This window comes from Sus scrofa, chromosome 3 (genome assembly GCF_054392235.1).
Source record: "Sus scrofa isolate SSC_HxYL_T2T_F1_AM1 chromosome 3, Sscrofa_HxYL_maternal_Yorkshire_Landrace_v2.0, whole genome shotgun sequence".
Lineage (NCBI taxonomy): Eukaryota > Metazoa > Chordata > Mammalia > Artiodactyla > Suidae > Sus > Sus scrofa.
The window spans coordinates 41778379-41791454 of NC_139385.1; the positions used below are offsets into that span (position 1 = coordinate 41778379).

The window sequence follows — 13076 nt, forward strand, 5'->3', positions numbered from 1 at the left end:
ACCACAAGCTGCGGCATAGCTCAAAGAACCCATGTTGCTGTGATGTAGGCCAGTAGCTGCAGCTCCAATTCAACCCCTAGCCTGAGAACTTATATGCTGCAAGAGCAGCCCTTAAAAAAAAAAAAAAAAGGAATCCTGGAAATCTACTAAGAAGCAGGCACCAGCACTCAAACCTCTTCTAAGTTGAGTCCTAGGAAAAACTGCATGAACAGTGAGCAAGAATTCCAAAATACCCTTCCAGAGAAAGCCCACTGCTGCAGAGCCATGCCCACACAGATTGCATCATCTCCAAACTATATTCAGACCCAGACACAGAAACACCAGCCCGAAATCAACCTCCCACCGACCACATCGTTTTAAATCATGTGCATCAGAGAGCATCGTTTGCCCCTTCTACAAAGGGTGGTTTTTAGATGCTCATTTGTATGCACACCCACCTATCTCAGATCTGAACTCAACAAGTCCACATTCCATAAAATATTTACTGTGTTCGTTTGCATCTCCCCCAACAGTACTGAATAGAGCTCAGGGTGGAAATTCACAGATTCCAGGGTGGCTGCTTGTGTTAGGATTACCTCCTAGACCGCACTTCCTTGGAGACTCCGTGGCCAGCCTCAAAGATGAATACTCCTTCTAGGACCAAAATAGAACAAAGGGACAAGGGGAACTGAAGGATGTAAAATCAGGATTCAAAAAAGCAAAGAAACCTTGGCAGTGGAGTGGCCTTCCTTCACCGCTTAAAATTTAGCCATGGTGCCCAACTTTTAGTGTGGTTTATCCCCATATGTTCCCACACTCCCACTGGGACCTAACATTTGCAGGCGCTATTTATCATTCTGGCTAGCGGTGTGCTCATCTGCCCATCTCGCTAAGCAGCCCTCGTTGTTATTTTTATAATTACTGGGAGTCTTTTTCATGTTGCACTCAGCCAGAATCCAGGCTCACCACACACCTGTTATACTCAGGACACATGGAGCCGATGGGGGTGGGTCTGGCAGTGGAGGAAAAGAGAAGACAGCCTTCCTGCTCACTATAAAGTAAAATCAAGAACCAAGAAGTCACCAGGTCCTTTTTTAAGACTGAATTGGGGGTCAGTTTGTTTTTGAACCAAGACTCTCATGCATTAAAGATTTTGTTTATGAAAACAAATGCTGTACTTTTCTTCATATGTGAGTTCCTTTGGCCATCGTGGTGACTGATAATGAGTATCCTCTTCCCATTTTCCAGATGAGAAAACTGAAACAATGAGAGGTGAAGTAACATAAGATGTCAAGGGGCAGATGTGGATCCAATTTCAACCCAGGGGCTCTGAAACTGCTCTACTAATCTGCATTCTAATCAGCATCCCCACCATCACCAGACATCGTCACCACCACCATCTCTATTGTCACCTCTACCACCATCACTGACACAACCATCACCAAAGAAACCCCCATCATCACCAAAAGCACCAGCACCATCACCATTCCACCATCACCACCTCCATCACTGCTATCACCACAAGCATCAGCACCAGCATCAGAACCAGGGTCAGCACCACCACCTCTACCACTCTCAGACCAACGCTATCATCATTCCTTCCACCTGCAACGTCACCACCTGCACCAGCACTTCCACCACCAGCAGTACCTCTGCCATCATCAGCACAATCCACATCATCACCAACAGCACCAGCACCAGCACCACTATACGCTCAGTACTCCTATTACAACCACCAATTCCTCCACCTTTGCTATCACCACAAGCATCAGCATCAGCACCACCCTCACCATCACCACTATTACCAGCAGCATAAGCACCATCCACACCACCTCTGCCACCCTCAGTACCAACACTACCGCCATCACCATCTGTCCCTCCATCCTGGTCACACCGACCCTCCACCCCTACTCCCAAGAGTCAAAACATTTCCTGAGGTTTCATTTGCCAGGGACTGTGGTGGGTGCCACGCACATGATCTCATGCCATACACGTGACCACCCTATGTTACTGATCCTGTTGTTATCTCTGTTTCCAAAAGCTTTCAAAAACTTCAGAGAGGTTAAGAGACATGCCCAATGAGCTGGTCAGAGGTCCATAAGCTTCCTAATGCTTTAAGGATTCAAAGCCAGTTTTGTCTGACACCGACGGGAATGCGTTTAACTCCCGAGGTCCACTGACCGGAGAAGGGGACAGAGGCATTGCCTGCTGGACATTTCATCAAACTAGCTCTCCACTCCTCACCCCTGCATCTTAGAAATCTGTGCTAAGATGTGAGAGGTCGTCCTGCTGATCCGGATGTCACTTTGTGTGCTAACTCTGCTGCCCAATGATGTGCGAGAACAGTGGCTGAGAGTCAGTGCTCCGGCCAGGTGGGATCCAGGGAGCCTTGGCTGGAGAGGTGCCGAAACTGGCTTGTCCTCCTGGTTGGTGAAACCCCGTGTAATCCACATCACTGCCTCCTGAGATACTTCCGTGCTCACCCGGGCCCTTAGAGGTCCCCCCCTCCAGAATATTACACGTGTTCTCCCTTGGCTGCACACCAGCTGTGGGGGATAGAGGAGAGTCACAAAGAACACCAGCCTTGTGTCAGCCGCTCTTCTCAGTGTCCATCACTGTGCATCTGAATCACAGCAGTGGCCTTCTATCTGAGCCCCTGCTGTCAATCTTGTCCCCTCTAACCTATCCTCCACCAACTGGTCTCTCCTCTTTTCTTTCCTTCCTTCCTTTCTACCTCCCTCCTCTCCTCTCTTCTCTTCTCCTTCCCTTCCTCCTCCCTCCCTTCCTTCCTCTCTCTTTCTTCTTTTTTTTTTTGCTTTTTAGGGCTGCACTTGCAGCATATGGAGGTTTCCAGGCTAGGGATCGAATCGGAGCTACAGCTGCCAGCCTACACTGCATCCACAGCAATGCCAAAGATCTGAGCCAAGTCTGTGACCTACACCACAGCTCACAGCAACATGGGATCCTTAACCCACTGGGCAAGGCCAGGGATCAAACCCGCATACTCATGGATACTAGTTGGGTTCCTTACTGCTGAGCCACAACTGGAACTCCCCAAGCTGGTCTTTTTAAAGGCCACATTCAATCATATCTGCCCCTACTTAAAGACCCTCCTCAGTGGCTTTTTTCCCCCCTTTTCATTTCTCTTGGATTAAATTCCAATCCCCCCATCAGTGCTTCTCAACCCCATGGTGTCTGGCCCCTCTCTGCCTCTTTTGCCCTCTGGCACTGTCTTCCAGGCTCCCTGGCCTTTTCTCAGCCTCCCCTGAGGTCACCCAGGCATGAGACAGCCTTCACACCCGCTCTGCCTCAAGGTGAACGGACACCCCTACCTCTCTGTCCACCTCCTGTTTGATCTCAGCCTCAGTGTCACCTCCCCAGAGGGAGTTCCCTTCACCTCTGAATCCTCCTCCTCCATTTCCTGTGGCCTCTTCTCCTTTCCTTTGGACCATTTATCACAACGTGCAGGACAGGTCGATACGGTGATCCCTTGCTTCTTCACAAACTGGTGGCTCCAGGAAGGAAAAAATGAAGCTGGTTTCCTGGCCCCTGTGTCTATAATGCCTAACCCAATTTCTGGGGCAGAACAGAGGCTAAGCAAGTAGGTGCTGCATGAATACGCCAGGGAATTAATTATTAACCAATTACTCAAGTGGGAGAATGAGGTCTGATCCAATCATTACAGCTGTCACAGGCTCTGCTGTGGAGGACGCGTAAATGGATCATGAAGTATGAGGAACAGTCTCCAAATGGTTAAAACCATAGCCTTTCTCTTCTCCAACAGTAGGGGATAAACTTTCAAGAGTCTATCTTGCGCGTCAGCTGGGAGTTGCCTTATGTAATAGAGTAATTGCTGGCTCGAATTAAAGACATCATTATTTTGGAGAGTAGCTCTTTTTCTGATATAAAAAGTGAACGATCCATCCCTTGTATTAACACATCATCTTCTTGGCATGCTACGTGATTCAGGAAGAAGCGCGGTTTTATTTTTTGGGAAACCGGTATTTTTCACGACGCCAAGAAGAGCGATCAGAATAAAGGGATGTTTATTTGGGTGAATCACCAGCTTTGCACAAATCCCGCGTGCGCTAATTGCATAATGGGTCTTTACAAAATGCCATAATACGGGTTCGGCTGGTTTCTCTGTTTTCGGTTTGAAAAATAGATTGTTTAATAACCCATCAAAGCTATATGTAAACCAAGTAAACAATGGAGCAGATGTTGACTGCTGTCTCATGCCTCGTAGACATAATTAAAGACAATGAGACACTCACAATTCATATAATAGAGGACAAATGCAAACACAAAAATCGGTACAATATAAATGTAAGCCGCATTTGCTGGACACCTGCTTTCTGAATCCAAAATGCTGTATCACATTTCCCGTGATGAGAAATGTTTGTAACCTTACTTACTTATGGAAATCCGTACATTCTGTTCTCCACTTTTCAAGAAGACAAGACTCTTAAAGGGAGTCTTTTCAATGGAACATTTATTTCCCTTTCATTGCTGCTGACTAAGATCCTGGGCAACTTCAAAACACGTTTTTGTTTTTTTTTTTTTAATTTTCGCATAAGCGTAAATGTTTGTAAGACCCAGTTAGTCAAAACTTCCACATTTATAAAAGAAATGAAAGCCCTGATTTGGGTGGGGGTTAGTTGGATCTTTATGTACCTGTCTTTTCAGGCATGCCTTCATGCATTATTTAGGAATTCTACTAAATTGACATGTTTATTTCCTAAAAGCCTCACGTCTCTCTCTTTTTTTTAAAGTCAGCCACATTTCCTAAAATCAAACTTTCAACTTCTATAAGAAGAAGCCTGTTATTCTTTTCATAGTCATACTTTAACTATGTGATCTAACTATGGATCACATAGTTAAAGTAGCATCCTGATTTTCTAAATATCCTTTATTCCCCCTCAAACATCTACTCAGATCTCTGTCTATGGTCAGCAGTCAGTTCTATAGAGGAAGAAAGAAAACCACCTGCAAAATGAGCTGAGTGATAAAATGAAGAGAACATGGGCTCAATCCCTCTATCCCCTCAAAAAAAACCAGGGCTTTTCTCTGCAGATATCTTGAAAGCGGAGTTGAGAGTTCCAAATACACCATGTGATTATATCATTTTTTTTTCCTTTCAATTCAGAAAAAAAAAAAAAGGAGGGAGGTTAAATTAGCTTTCAGTGGCTCACTCGACAGAAGAAAGTTTCCTAGATCCAGAATTCTCCATTCAGAAAATCAATATCTTCACTCGTGTTCAAAACAAAGCACAATTCTTTTGCTGTGCATAATTAAAACATTTTTTTAAGCCTCAAAACCCCCGTTGTGTAAAGAGCACATGCATCTCCTACTGCCTTGGATGAATGGTGATATTGCCTTCAGTAGACCTGCCATCTCCCTTGTCTGTTGTCTCTGATGATCGGGTAGGAAGGGGGGTTCGGATGTGATCTGCATCTCTTTATGCTAATCAAATGGTGCCAGTCCATTTTCACAGACAACACCATAAAACATCAACCCCAAATGGGAAACAAATAGGGCCGTGACCACCGCGAAACAAACCAATCAACCCTGAAACACCTGAGCTCGATGGCGCCCCCCCTTCATTCACTCTTCAAAGAAAGGCAATGGAAATGTCCCTAGGAGAATCTGACGAAACCTCCCCGCCACACACACACACACACACACACACACACACACACTCGGGCTCAGGAAGGTTGTAAAACACTAAATTTGGTTGATGGATGAAGCAGCCTGCACTGCATCAAGCGAAACAGCACGATGAGCCTGGACCCCACTCCCAGAAATTCCTTTATGAACGGGACCAGCCCCACAACTGCACACAAAGCAGTGGTGCAGGATGTATAAATCATTAATACAGTGCAGGGCAGCGACTGCATTTCCTGTGTTGGCTGGAGAGCTGCTCAGCACCGTGGGGACTTGGGGACGGAGCTGGTGGTGGAGAAACATGCTTCCCATGCACCAGGCCACTCGCTTCCCCCCGCAAAGCCCCCTATTCCGATGGCCTCACTGTGTGTGTGGTCATTCACTCAACAACCATCATAACGGCTTAAAAAGACCATCACCAAAGGCTTCAAAGTTGAGAGATCTCCAGGCTCTTTCCCTGTCTGACAAGTTTTGCCTGGAAAAGGAAAGAGAGATGAGGGCTCTGATTGATCCTAGAGGCCAGGCTGAATCATGCAGACCAGCAGCCTGCAGAGCCTGGGGGAGGCCAAGGAGCCGCACAGACAGAGCGGGGCTTAGAAGGCTGGCTGGGGTGGAAACACTCTGATTTTAAATAGCGGCTCTTCCATGTAGGCGTCCAATCTAAAAAACAAACAAACCAACCCGATTCCTATCAACCCCCAGAGACCTTTTGCAGGGGATTAAATGAGGTAATCCATGTAAAAGGGCTTAGTCCTATGTTTGTCACCCAGTATTCCATAAAAGTTTGATTATTTTATTATTTTCTCATCATCATCAGCTGAATGAAGCAAGCTGAATTCTCAAGCGGCATCTCTCCCTGCTTACAGAGGAGTCTCGCTTTTTGAATGGAACCAACAAGAGACTTTAAAAAAAAAAAAAGATGAAAAAAAAGAAAAAGATGAAGAAAAGAGAGTTCTCAAGAATCCTGAGTCACATGTTCTAAACAGAGACCCCTAGTGGAAGGTTCTGCCACTGCACTCGGAAGCGAAGAATCTCTCTGCTCAACCCCTCCTGTTTTAACTGTTCAGTGCAAATACTTGGAGCTGGAAGGGAGGTATGAAAGAAGAGAAGAAAGTTTAACAAAAAATAAAGAAAAAAGGTTTCATGGCTTTATACAGATTATTTGGATGAGAGAACCTGTCAGAGTGTTTAAGTAGAGACAACAGATAGACCCAAAGCCAAGCCATTTGTGACAGATGCTTTTGCATTTCCAGAAATTCCAGCCCACATAAGAATGATGTGAGGCTCAAAGTCCAACACTTCGTTCTTTTGCTTCAGAATAAAGAGGACACAGTGACCCATGCTCCCTCTCACAAGGAAGAGCCAGAGTCTATAAAATGCACCTTTCAGCTGGACCATCCATCCCCAAACTGGGGTGTCTATCCAGATGTCAGCCAGGGACCCGGACTCTGCTGGGTACCCACTCTTCACTTTAGTGGGTACCCTCCACGTCAAAGCTTATGGGAATGAACTTCAACGTGTGCCCAAGTCCCCTGCATCAAAAACGGTGACATTCTGAATAGAAATAGATGAAGCCCCTGCAGTGGGATCCTGTCAGCTCTTGAAAGTAAATAACTTTGCTACTGACAAGAGCAAGACAATGGTTATGTTCCCTCCTCCTGTCACAGAGCATTCATCGAGCTGTGAGCTGTGTTACAAGCCAGCACCATCAGAAGTTACAGCAGACTGGAGGAGGATGGGGAAAAGACCCAGCACAGAGAGGAGGGACCAGGGGACCTGAGGGAGACCCCTCCCCCACACACCTTGGGTCTGTGTCCTTAGAAAGCCACATCTATTCCCTTGATTTGGGAGAAATGAAAAATAAAAATGTACATTTATTAAACAGCTTCAATAAACAGATGTGACTTTTCTTTAACACAAGTATTCATTCATTCTTTCAGTCACTCTTTCATTTCTTCAGTGAACATCTACTGGCTGGCTGCTCTCCAGGTCCCAGGCACTGTGCTAAGTATTGCTCTTAATCGCCCAAAGAGTGATATAAAATAGTTATTCTTGTCCCTATATTTTGGTAGAAACCATTTAAAGGCCCCAAATCAAGCCAAGCCAACTTGTTCAGTCCAGTTGGATCGGCTCATTGAGTAACAGCCTTGGAATAAGGCTTCATCTCACTCCTTCTATCCTACATACAATTACAGAGACACCAGCTTTTTATCTCTCTCTCTCTCTCTTTTTTTTTCTTTTTTTCTTTTTTTTCTTTTTAGGCCCACACCTGCAGCATATGAAGGTTCCCAGGCTAACAGTTGAATTGGAGTTACAGCTGCTGGCCTATGCCACAGCCACAGCAACACCAGATCCGAGCCTCATCTGTGACCTACACCACAGCTTACGGCAACGCCTGATCTTTAATCCACTGAGCAAGGCCAGGGATCAAACCCACAACCTCATGATTCCTAGTCAGATTCATTTCCGCTGTGCCACAACGGGAACTCCGAGATGCCAGCCGTTTAAACTACGCTCTGCAAAGAGCTGATACCAACTGGTTCTGAAATGATGTAGGCTTCTCATCTGGATTTTGGAAGGTCCTTGAGATGGACACATGGATACTGCGAAATGTGGACCTCACCATTCCTTCTGTTTCTTCACTGTTAAGGAAGATTCATCTGGAAAGAGGCCATCTCTCAGCTCTCACCCTGTGTAAGAGCAGAGCCCTCCCCATGCCTGGAGAAAGCAGAGTTATTACCTTGGGGACGAGTGAGGCTATTCACTGCTGCTTTTGATAAGGGGAATCTGGTCCTTAAGGTGAATCCCTGGCAAACATCAAATGCCAAAAAGAGAAAAGGCTCATTAAGACTAAACCTTTTATGCATTTACTCATCAGTACTTGGGGATCTGAGGCTCTTAAATCCTACAGCTGCTTGTACTTTGTTCATAGCTGCAAAGGTAGGAAAAAAAAAAGTCATTACCTCCCCAGGAACACACACCAACCTTCTGAATGCTTTTTACACTCAGGCTCCAATTTCTGATAGTGATTCTGTGTGTGTTTAAGCACAACATAAAAAAACAGCATGAGAACGGGGTGTGGAGGGAGGGAGAGCCTCTCATTGCCCAGAGCCTGGTGCAGTGTCAGAGACCACAGCACAGCCCCTCGCCTCAGCCCCATCCACTCAACCCCCACCCCGCCCCACGTGCCAGCATTGAATGCATGGCTGTTTTCTTCTACCGTGTACTCTGATGGCCGCTTTGGCAAGGGGAGATGTGGTGACACAAAGATAACTAGACTCTTGCTCTTTGTACATTGTGTTGGGGAGAAATGATCGATTCCAGGCCAAGAGTGGAAAGGGGGGGGTTCCTAGGAAATCCAGGGGACCAAGCCAGTGTCAACCAAAGCGTGATACTGCATTGATGGTTCACAAGGTAACACATGGGTGAACAAGTGAATGGACCTTCTGTGAGGACAGGGACCTTGGCTTTGCTTCCTGAAGTCATCTCCAAGGTCAGCTGGTGCTAACAGGCATTCAATAAACAGAGTGAAGGAATGAAAGGATATTTCAATACATACTAGAAAAAATATTACAACAGTGATTTGGTTGGATTAGGAACTCCTTTACATGTATTTATTTTCATTGGGGCGATCTACTTATACCTTTTACCTGTATAAATGGGCTTTTAAATATTAAGTGTACATCAGCCACGTCAATGAAGGATTTGGCAAAAACTAGGAAGGGGATGCTCCAATGACTGACATTTGAGAAACACAGGACCACATTCCGTGTTTTTGATGTGATAGGCCCTCTCCCTGTGCAAGCACCCTGATGAGGTCTGACAGAAGGTATCAGAAAGACTCCTGGCATGCCACAATTAATGTCTTTCTTAGGGCTTCCATCAAAACCCTCTCTGCATCTCCAAGCCCCAAACCTGTTTCCAGATGTCCCACGAGACAACTCAAGAGAGGTTTTGCCTCTTTGCTCACTGGACATGCACTTTCACCCTTTCTCTGCATTTCAACATGGCCCTAGAGGATAGCAGAAGGCCACGTGCAACCCATAGAGACTGTCGACACTGGCAGGGGACCCAGTTCCACCACTTACTATCCCCTTGTGTCTCTTACACCCTCTTTGGCAGACAAGGGGGATGGACTTGGCTGTCTCCACTCCTGAAACCCCTTTCTCAACTCTCCGCACACCCAAAGCTCCCTTATCCTCAGGTCAGCAAAATCATCACCTTCATGAGACCCACAACGACCCACCCATCGGATAAAGCCCAACACCCAGCACCTCCCACTGATCCTCACCCATTACCCTGCTAACTTCCTGCACAGCACTCTCCCCAGTCTGAAAATACCTCTGGGTTCACTTACTTTTGCATCATCCGTTCTTTTACTCAAATGTCAGCTCCTTGGTGGCAAGGACCTTTCCTTAGTGTGTTGCTGAAATAGCCTCAATGCCTGGAAATGGTGTTTTGTGTGGCCAGATGAAAGAATGAATGAATGACTGGACGTCTAAATGTATACATCTTAAGAAGCAGTGACAATCGCTGCCTCTTTTTGCTTGTAAAGTTCTAGAAACACCAAATGTACTCATTCATTCATCCATTACTCAGTTTTTGTTTTGGTTTTGTTTTGTTTTGTTTTGGTCTATTTAGAGCCGCACCTGAGGCATATGGAGGCTCCCAGGCTAGGGGTTGCATCGGAGCTACAGCTGTCCGCCTACACCACAGCCACAGCAACGCCAGATCCGAGCCGAGTCTGCAACCTACACCACAGCTCACGGCAATGCTGGATCCTTAACCCACTGAGTGAGGCCTGGGATGGAACCTGCAACCTCATGGTTCCTAGTCGGATATGTTTCCGCTGCGCCTCAATGGGAACTCCTCAGTGTTTGTTTTTGTTTTTTAATTGAACGACTACTATGTTGACTTTCTTCTAGGCATTGTGGGTAGAGTAAAACAAAATGAAGACACCTCTGCCATCATCTCCAGCCTAACAGGTCAGAGCAAGCCTAGCAAGAGTGCACTCCAAAGTGTCTGGTGCTTAATACATGTCAGAGATGTAAATTAACAAGAGGATGATCAGAAGCAAGATCCCAGGCAGTAAGAGAAAGCAGTTATCTTTTGCTCTTTTTCAGCCATGATCAATCAGTCAGGGCCACCATATGCCAGGAAGATCAGAAGCAGCAGTGAAACTTCTTTTCCCCAAAGCCTTTCAGGAGCCAGAAAATTCCACCCAGAGAAGCCCTTTCCTAACCCTATGACAGGCTCAGGAATGGAACGGGGAGGGGTTCCTTTCGAAAACCCATTCTCCAACAGTTTCTCTCTGCTGGGCCCACCAGCAGGGTCTCTGCGCATTTCCCCAGCTCTCGGGGTTAAAGGACCAGGCCCAGGGTCTTCCTGAACTATTGTGCCTGTGATCTGACCCTATTTGCCACAGCCCCTCTGGAGGGGGCCAGGCAAGGCGAGCCCCATCAGCAGACAGCCACCGACACTCAGCCCTGCAAAGTTCTCTCTCGGGCAGTGCCCGGAAACAGGAAACTTTATTGATGAATGGAACTTTGCTTTTCTTCACTGAATTAAACAGCACCCTGGGACACCTCTCCTGGTCCATTAAAAAGGGCTCTGCAGATGGGCAATTACACCCACACTTTGTCAGCCCAGGCTCATTCACAGGATGACATCTTCCGCACATCCTACAGCCCCCTTAGGCACAGACAGACCCACCTGATTTTGTTTACAATGCTGCAATTTCTCCTTCACAAGACTGTGATTTGCCTGACAAACTACACTGTTTTTATCCGGCCAATATGAATAAACAAGCATTATGTTTTCTCTTGGGGGCAGAGAGCCTGGTTAAATGAATCAGAAAACCCTAAAAAAGACTGTCTACCCTCAGTCCATCAGCGACTGGACAATTACTCAAGGGCCAGCTGTAAGGAAAACAGATGGCATGGGCGCTAATAACGGGCTCTTTCTACTCCGGCAAAGGCAGGAGCGGCTGGTTGTGTGTTCTGACATGGAAACCGCCACGAAATGGCAGACAGAGCTGCCGAAGGGCGCAGGACTCGGGTCTACGGACGCGCAGATGCTTACGATTTTCAGGAGTGAATGGTGGATTAACTATTCTTAAGGCAGAGGCAGCCCAAGTCCCCCCACAATCAATACCCTTCCCCAGAGATTCCCAAAATGGAAGAAACAGAGGGTGCCCCCCAGCCCCCCGAGATACAGGCTTTATCCGGCTGATAAGAGCCCAGCAATTTATGTCTTTCTCCCTCAACTGGAAAAAAAAAATCATAGAAACCAGGAAGATGGGTTAATTCACCCATTTAGGACACAGGATCTCTCTAGAAAGACACAGAGGGGACCAAGATTCTATCAGTCACTCCTTCTAGCCACTTAAATTCCTTAAACAATTCAGACGTGAAGATTATCTATCTATCCTAAGTCTTTTCTGCATTATTGGCACTATTGATGACCCCCAATCCACAGCACCAACTAATAAATCCACACGGGATTAAGCCGGGAAGAAAGACAGTGATAAAATGCCATTTGGCCCCTATAAATCATCAGCCTGAGCAGCGCAAGGTAAGTAACTAGAATGAGAATTGAACTTTCCTACGCAGCCATAATTGTTACGGCCTCCCTAAGGTTTTCCCAAATTTATAACCGAGGGGGAGTCCTGGGGGTGATCCCCCCCTCCCACGCCTACAGCCTTGGTGAGAGAGCCCTTCGTCCCAGGGACTCACTGGGCGCTGAGATCCACTTTCTAATTAAAGACAGAGAGGGTTGATATGCAGGTTTCAGTTCAATTGCTTTCGATCTGAAGACGTCCACAGTGAGCAATGGCTTCATTTACCAGGAATTACCCTTTGTACAAACCACTTCACTATTTAAAACAAACCACATGGATCATCATTAAGTGGGAAAAATGACCCATCTTTGGCTGTTGACAGTGGCATGGCCCCCTTTAGAGGTCCGCTCCCCCCCCTCCTCCCCCTTTGGATGTGGATTTTTAAGCATTTGACTTGTTTGTAAATTTAGGCTGATAAAAAGGGTTCTGCGTGAACAGGACTTGACAGATGAGAAGTGTTCTTAGAACAGGACCGGGAGACACTGATGGTGGTTCACGAATAGGGAAAACGAAGTTAATATGCTACTTATCCTCTTTCAGGCAGTTAGAACGCAGTGTGAAAGTGCTCTGGGGGAACCTGGCACACAGGGTGCATCAGAAAACAAACCTTGCCTGCTCTGTCCTCACCACATCGAACCCTGTGATGCTCTTTCGTGTGCTCCCTGGGACTGAGGGTGGAAATCAAGCATCTCTAGATGTTTTTCTATTCCAAATGTGTGTGTGTATGGTTGTGCTTGTTTTCTACTTCTCTGTGAAAACCAAAACGCAAAACACATTCTCTTCTGACCCAGCTCAGAGTAAACCCCCACATTTG

General features: G+C 46.4%; 1 protein-coding gene across 34 annotated transcripts in view; it reads right to left on the reverse strand.

The window, feature by feature from the left end:
• RBFOX1 (RNA binding fox-1 homolog 1) overlaps window positions 1–13076 on the reverse strand; it is a 2264635-nt gene that overhangs the window by 400689 nt on the left and 1850870 nt on the right. The gene's annotated exons all lie outside the window — the stretch shown is intronic.